Below are 6,000 nucleotides of genomic sequence, written 5' to 3' on the forward strand. Positions count from 1 at the left end.
CTAATGGACAAATAAACTGATTCATAGTGGCTTTTGGTTCTCCAGTAAGGATGCAACAAGCGCTTCATTTAGATGTGGTGAATGGTAATTATGTTTGATGGGAAAAGTGGGCAATTTTTCCTTTCTCTGTCAAATTCCTTGGATAAATTGTTTTTGTGACCTTATCTAGAACACAAAGGTCTATAGTCACCACTTAAGATTATAAGGCGATTCATGAAATATGCTCCTGGATCAGACAAAGAGACCGAAAGCGACTTTGCCAACAACAACTTACACCACAGAGGAGGTCGAAAAAGGTTAGAGTTGTCTTTTTTAGAATAACAATAGCCTAAATCAAATGTACCGTGTTTCATTTTAAAAATCCAGAGATGATATGGTTTACTTCTAAAGAAACAGCACCATTCTGAAACATGTGTAACATTTCAAAGCTTATGAGAAACAGATGCCGCTACCCCATCCTTTGTGAATGACATCTGAAGCTGTATGTAATTTTCTCCAAATTGCTTTTTAACATGTGATTGCCTCAAAACCGACTCACTGAGCTGTGCTGTGCAACATGCAAATGGGAAGTTACTGCTGCAATCAACATCTCCTGGGGAGGGAAGTGCTTCTGATCCAGCAAATCATTTTGACCCATCAGTCATGCAACATGCTGCAAGGAGATGTTGCTCTCTTACTTCAAATCTGCTCAAAGTGAACTATTCCAGTTTTTTTTTCTGTACTTTAGGTTGATAGCATTGCTAAAAATGATTTTAAAGCTATTTCTGGCTTAGGGGAGAACGAAGGGTTGTGTTACATCTCCCAAAGAGAATTTCCTTTTTGCCTGATCACTCTGCTGCTGTGAGTCAGGATTCTGACAGAAAGTAGTGGAGATTATAACCCAAATAATAGATCCCAGAAGAAACTTCCACTTTTTAGCAAAGACGTCAAGAGAGAAAAAACCCTCTGTGTTTTTATCTCCATCTAAACACAGTTTCTGCTTCTTGAGTGGAACTGCTGCCTAACAGACAGCTCTGTTAACACTCTAGATAACTCTCTATTGGAAGCACATAAAAGACTGTACACGGTGTAAAAGTGTACAACTCAAATAGCAAGAACTATTCCTAGTTCAACTGAATTCATTTATCCACAAGAATTAAAATGAAAAGAAAGAAAGAAGCAGCATAGTTCTGTAGTTCCACAGGGTTCTGCAATATCTTGGGGTTCACCCAGCTTCACTAGGACTGTGTCCTCTAACTCCAATGCAATGCAAGGAATTTGTCCCCAGACCCTCTTAGCGGGGCCCTTGGAGGCTCATTGCCAAGTACCAACCCTCTGGACCCACTATATTTCTCTTCAGACTGTGGCTCATTTGTTCCTGGTGCGGTCACAGGGCCAAAGTGGCATGGGGCTCCCTTGGGGAGTAGCACCATGCCATGGCAGCTCCCCACTCTGGGTGTATGGCCTCTTGAAGGGGGTCTTTGTCAGTCCAGGGTTAGGGTTAGGGTACAAAAAGCCCCTTACGCGGTCAGCTCTGGATGGAGACAGGCCCTGGAGTGACAGGTGCTCTCAGCCTACTGTCCCTGAGTGGGTCTGAGTGGTTGTGCTCACATGGTGAAGAAATGCAGGGCTAGTCAGAATTAAGGATCTGTCCTAGGACCAAATGAAAGGTAAGGGGCAATGCGAAGCTCCCGTTATTCTCTAACTGCACAGGCAAGATGTTAAGGATGAACTCTGGAAATAGAAACATGAGCAGTCTTGGAAGGGCTCTTCAACCTGGAAGAGTAAACTGAGGGAGATTTGAAAACATGGAGGAGGGGGACACAGAGTAAAGGGAGGAGAGGAAGCAAACAGTGCATGACCATGGAAATGGAGAGTGAAAAGAGGACTGGATACATTTGAAAGGGAAAGCTGGAGAAATCTCTGCGGTTGTTCCCTCTGAGGGTTATGGTCTGTGATGTGGGTTTTTATAAGCCTCTACTAGGATAGCTCTTTTTTCTCTTATTTATTCCTCCTTTTAAGATCTATGCAATGTTTGCATTTCCCCCACCTCCCCTTACATCCCCCCCTTTGCCATGACTGTTCAAATCTAATTACCAGAGGCTCACTATATTCATTAGCTTCATTCCCTCAAAACCCTGGGCTGCGTGTCATCTGGATCTGATTAAGCATGGTGCATTTCATTTTCCCAGCTATTCCCCTACCTGCTTTTAATCAGCATGAGATTTTTCATTTAAATGTCATTAGACTTTTGAATAAATGCCTAAAGAACATTACAAATAAATATAGAAGCTCTGTGCAAGTCAGGCACAAGGAAAGCTATGCCTGAGACCACCCATTGCAGAGACCTTCTCTGAGGAGGTTATACCAGATATGCCCAAAGGCTCTAACACAGGACTTGTAATAGTCCCTTGTACAGTCCTCTGAGGTTGTACGTGAGATACACATGAAGCCTAACACTCAGCAGCATGTTTGTGCCTTTCGTTTCTATGCAAGTCAAGTACCACTTACACCATAGATTTTCTACAAGCCTTGCAAGATGGCTAACCAGCCATGCTCACCTGACTGCTCATGGCCTTCAGCACCATTCCACACAAATGAAGATTTGTGATGCATGCAGAGGGGATCCAATTAACAGAAATAATAGAGCCATAGTCTTTGTAATGAAGTTAATTGTTGTTACATGCCTAATTCTCCTTCTATTACTCATTTGGCTCTGCTCGCCTCAGTAAGGTTAAGTATTAGCCCTGTCCTCTATAAAGTGAAGTCTCCATGGCAGGAGTCTAATGGATCAGAAATAGAAATAAAATGCAAATGTTATGGGACATTCAAAAGAGAAAGATTCAACATCTCTAAGAGGGACCCCACCAGACTGGTTTTACAGTCTTTGTAGCTGCATTTCCAGATCTTTTAAGAAGCGGTTCATTGTTTCAGTACTGTTTTTATTCTTGTAGAACTGTCACCTTCATCTGTTTCTTCTAATCACTTGATTATATTTAGTAACTTCTTGTAATGTCTTTTTGCTCTACCTGTCCCTGTCTTTTTGTTTGCAGACCTGATAGCTTCAGTTGCTCCAGTGAACAATTTCAGTGCACAGTTCCATCACCATTAGACCCCCAGTTTGAAGCTAGTACTTAATTTGAACTTCTGCTCTGCTTGACCTCAAAGCTGACTTTCCCTCTCTCTTTTCACAAAGTAGAGTACTTAGCCTTTCCTGCCTAAAGTCCACAGGGAGGAATTCCCCCCATCTTCTGGTTTGGCTACTTCACTTTGTACTGTAGTCATCCACTGAGCTGAGTGAGCATTTAAGCAAGCTTGCCTGGTTATTGTGTTGACACACACAACAGCATGCTCGGCAATTCCCTGGAAATTTGCTGAGTACCAGACTGAGCTCATAACTCTCTCCCATGTGGCACTGAGGCTAAGCCTATACTTTCAAGTAGATCTAAGTTTAGAGCTCATTTAGGGCTCTGTGTAAATATTCTGAAAAAGAATCTAATTAATAGCAGCAAAAATAAATAGCTAAAGAGCGTATTTTAAGCAACTCTTAGAGACTTCTTACAAAACAACAAGTACCACAAAACACTTGCTGGTTATAGAAATACACTATTTGGGTTATTTATCCAGTGGCATTGCTTTTAGTAGCAGTTTATTTCAGTGATTTATTTTTGAGTAACGGTTTGGTTTAGGCAGTCAAAACCTTTAGCAAGTGATCTTGGGTAGTTTGGATAGGCCAGATTCAAAAACACTGCAGTCAGTGCTACAAACTCCCCTTTTGTCCTCACACTCTTAGTTCTTTTGATCCAGAATAGCTCCTGTTTTTCTGATTTATTATCTATCCCTTCCATGTCATAAGGTTATTTTATAGTGGTTTATCTTAGGCTTTAGGAACATCACAGCCAGCAGATGTCAAGGTAATTAAGGTCCCCATGAGCACAGTATACTCTGCTCATGAGCTCCTGTATAAATGGTTCAGGAATGCATCCTTCTTCCTCCTTTTGAGATCAGTAACATATGCCTTCAGCAGTGATCCTCTCAATTTGCATGTAATGACTCCTTACTCAAAGCATCTGTTTTCTGGACTTCTCACAGTCAAACTCATTCTCTGTCGGCAGCTGTATTTCCCAAGTAGGAAGCTTTGTTGAGAAATGCATTGCCATTATCCACTGACTATTATGGATGGACAGATTCCTCAGGATGAGGTTGAGGGAAATTATCTCTATGAAAAGTTTATATTTGTTCCTGGCTGGCAAACAGGTTGAAATAGGTTGTGTATCTCTTGAAATATATATCTCCTTTTTTGTTGCTGTTGTTGTTGGTTGAGGTGTGAGCAGTGCTGGATTCTGCTTAAGAAAATTAAATCCAGGATGTGCTTGAAATTTTAGCAGACTGTTTGCAAAATCCTTTATGAGATTTGCATGCAAAGAGAACAGACTACTCAGGTACCTGTGCTTGCTGCTTCTTTGTAAATCTGAAATGAATTTGGTAGGAAGGAAACAATTGTGACTCTTTACTAGATGAAATGCCCTCTAGCATTTCAGCAATCTTATATCATCACAAACCCATGTGTTTTATGTAGAATTGCTTCAGTTAAATGCTTTCTTTACTTCTCTTGACAGATTTGTGTCCACATTTCCTATTTTTTTCCTCTTAACTGCTCTGCCATAGTAGAACTTCACATGGATCTAGATCCTGATTTTCTGGTAGAAAATTCAGATTCAGATCTGAATCGAGACCCAAACTTGGATAGTCCATTTATATCATCAGTGCTTAACATCAAAGCAGAAAGATAATAACGGTCCTGACCCTGTCACGACCCAATGCAGAGCAGTAGTGTCAACAGTCACTGGCCATCCAAGTCTGCTTTTAATCTCTGTTACACTGGCATAAACTGTAAGTCAGTGAAATCCAGGTCCACATAATTTAGAGAAAAATCTTTGATTTTCCTACGAGTAAATGAGTTATGAGATAATATATCCTACTGTTTTCAGGGAGTTAAGTGATACAGGAAAGTTTTGTCCTTCTCATTAAGTGTCTGGGCTAAATCCTCATCTTCTTACTCTGGTAAAGATGGGATTGAGGCCTTCAAGGAAAGCAGAAAGCACAAAATGGAAGTACTCCGTAGAAAACAATGAAATGATAGGAAAGGCAAAAAAAGTTTGTTTTACCATTCTGTGGGTTGGCGTAGCAGAGCAGAAGTGGAGGGGAGAAATTAAAGTACAGAGGCCTTTACATAAACCTAGAGAATCAACCTGGGCATTAGATCTAGAGGTGAGGAATCTGGACTCATTTTCCTTGAACTGTCACTTTAGGTTGCATGTACTCAGTGAATCTGCAGAATGGCTATTGTGGAAGAAAGGCAGCAAAAAGCTTTTCCAGAAAAGATTAAACTGAATCTAAAGCCTCTTCCCTGTAATGAGAAGTTATAATTCAAAGTGAGGTTTCTGAGGCACCGATATGTGCATTTTACACATTGCAGTAAACAGGAAAATGGGAGCACAAGAGAATGCTTTTTCTTGCTTTAGTGAAGCTAATGGCCTTCTTCTCTCCATGGGGCACTGAAGAATGGCCATTAACTTATTATTTGCAATTTGTATGCATCTTGCTGCACTTGCTGTTTTTTATACTGCCAATATCTTGCAATATCTAGGATGGGAGAGTAAGCAGCATGCAGTGAGACAGTGCAGTGAGCAGTGATGAATTGCCTGGCCTTTCTGCCAAGCTATCCTCTGCCAGGCTGCAGAGGTTGTGTGCCACAGTAGGTAGATCAGCACATGCTGAGTGCTAGCAATGGCAGCTTCTAGTGTGAGAAGTGAACAGGCAGTCCCTTCTAGAAGTGCCCCTGCAACCTCAGATTGGGCAGTTTACCTTAGTGGTAGTGTTTCTTCTAGAGAAGCTGTAGCAGATGGCAAGTGGGGGAAGGAAAAACAAGGTGTAGGGGAGAAGGAGACAGTACATCCAGTTGCACATGAAGCCTTCCTCCAAGGAATGAAAACTATGAAAGCAGAAAAAATACATTTG

The sequence above is a fragment of the Coturnix japonica genome, chromosome 3, assembly GCF_001577835.2.
Source record: "Coturnix japonica isolate 7356 chromosome 3, Coturnix japonica 2.1, whole genome shotgun sequence".
Lineage (NCBI taxonomy): Eukaryota > Metazoa > Chordata > Aves > Galliformes > Phasianidae > Coturnix > Coturnix japonica.